Below are 2,514 nucleotides of genomic sequence, written 5' to 3' on the forward strand. Positions count from 1 at the left end.
GTGCCTTTTTACTTATCAACCTTGGGGCTTCTCAGCCTCAGCAGCCAGCAGCTGTCTGAGTGAAGAAATGCCTCTAGCTCCAGTGGGCCGGGAGCAAGAGGAAGAGCTGACCCCAAGGTTGAGGGGCTTTCACCCAGCCTCTAGAGCCTGGCACTTTGGTCTTGCAGTTAAAGCCTCCAAGTTGTAAGAATAAACTCCTGTTTGTTAAGACCATCCCATTTGTGGTATATTTCCTGTCAGAGAAGCACCAGGTAACCGGAATATTGGGTTAAGGTGTTGATTTTGGGTCACTCTTCTTTTATGATGTGTGCATTTATGGCTATAAATTGACCTCTGTTCACTGCTTTTGTTGTGTCCCAAAGATTTTGGTATGTTGTGTTTTCATTCTTGCTTGATTCAAGGAATTTTTTAATTTCATTTTTTATGTCTTCTGTTACTCAGTCATTTTTAAGGAGGGTGTTATTCAGTTTCCATGTGTTTGCTCTTTTTCTGTTCATCTTCCTATTGTTTTCTAATTTTATAGCATTGTGATCTGAAAAGATGCTTTGCACTATTTCAGTGTTTTTAAATTTATTATGGCTTGCTTTGTGGCCTAACATATTGTGGTGGTTATGTTTGTGTGTCAGCTTGGCTGGGCCTGGTAGAGTGGCTGGGCAGCTGGTGGTCGTTACTCCCCAGGATGAGACTGGCAGTCAACTCTGTGGTGGAATATACCACAAGCAGCTGAGTAGTTGCTTTGGGTATGTGGTATGCTTCCTGTATATAAGTAGCAGCTTTGGGAATGGTCTCTAGCTTACGCCGCGCTTGGATCCTGAATGTAGCTGTGCCATGCTCTGCCGACCTTGGGACTTAAAATGGACTTGAATTAATGGCCTGCCATGTGGTTTGGTAACATTGGGACTGTGCCATTTTATTTGTTGACCTTGGGCTTGTTAGCCTCATCAGCCAGTAGCTACCTGAGTGAAGAGATCCCTTTAGCTTCAGTGGGCCATGATCAAAAGGCAGAGGTGAAGCCCAATGTTGAGAGACTTTCACACAGCCCCTAGAGCTTGGCACTTTGAACTTGGACTTAAAGCCTCCAAACTGTGAAAGAATAAACTCGTTTGTTAAGGCCATGCCATTTGTGGTATATTCTTGTCAGAGCGGCACTACGTACCCAGAACGCATATGGTCTATCCAGGAAAATATTCCTTGTGCACTGGAAAAGAACATATATTGTGCTGTTGTTGGGCGAAGTGTTCTGAAGATGTCCGTAAAGTCAAGTTGGTAGATAGTATTGTTTAGTTCCTCTGTGTCTTTGTTGAGTTTCTTTCTAGTTGTTCCTTGTTTCATTGAAAGTGGTTTATTAAAGTCTCCTACTATGACTGTGGAGTCATCTATTTGTCTTTTTAATTCTGTTAAAGTCTGACTTATGTAACTTGGGGCTCTTTCATTGGGTGCATAGGTATTTATTTTGGTTATGTCCTCTTGTTCAATTGATCCTTTAATCATTATATAGTATCTTTCATTGTCTCTCATGGTGGTTTTTGTCTTAAAGTCAATTTGATCAGAAATTAATATTGCCACTCCTCTTTTTTGATTGCCATTTGCTTGACACATCTTTTTCCAACCTTTGATTTTCAGTATATTTTTGCCTTTGTCTCTAAGGTGTCTCTCTTATAGACAGCATATTGATGGGTTATGTTTTCTTATCCAGTTTGCAACTCTCCCTCTCTCGAGTGGTGCATTTAATTCATTAACATTGAGTGTAATTATCGACAATTATGAATTTGTTGCTGTAATTTTTTTTTTTCATGGTGTTGCTGATTTCTTTGTTCCATATAATTTTCTATGCTGAGCTCATTCTGTTCATGAATCATGTTATCACTCCCTTTGTTGCTGTTGTTTTACTATTTATAAAATATTTGTGCTTGTCCCTTTCTTTATTTTGATGCAAAGGTTTATCATTATTCTTTGAGATTACCCTGTATCATTTCCTTCCCATGTTTAGAACAGTGTTGCAATTATTTTGACTTCCTCATTATATGTAAGTTCTCAAACTACCCTATTTTTCCCCTTTTTGATGGTAGTTGTCCTCATTTGCCAGTTGATGTCTCTGGTTCCCTGTTTACGATCTTGTAAGCTTATTTTACTTTGGCTGCTTCCATACTGGGTTGGTTTCTGGGTTAAGCATCATGTGTGCTAATGGAAAGTGGTTGTTCGCTGTTGTTGGTTCTTAGTCCAAAGGACTCCATTTAGCGTCTCTCCTAAGGCTGATTGGGTTTTAACAAATTGCTTTAATTTTGCTTATCTGGAAATGTCCCAATTTCAACATCATATTTGAGGAACAGTTTTGCTGGGTCTATAATTCTTGGTTGGAAATTTTTTCTTTCAGGGTTTTATATATACCATCCCATTGTCTTCTCGCCTGCATGGTTTCTGTCGAGAAATCAGAGCTTAGTCTTATTGATTGCCCTTTGCAAGTAACTTTTTGTTTTCCCCGTGCAATTTTCAGGATTCTTTCTTTGTCTTTGG

This window comes from Orycteropus afer, unplaced genomic scaffold, assembly GCF_000298275.1.
Source record: "Orycteropus afer afer isolate SDZICR_OR568_19922 unplaced genomic scaffold, OryAfe1.0 scaffold00067, whole genome shotgun sequence".
NCBI lineage: Eukaryota > Metazoa > Chordata > Mammalia > Tubulidentata > Orycteropodidae > Orycteropus > Orycteropus afer.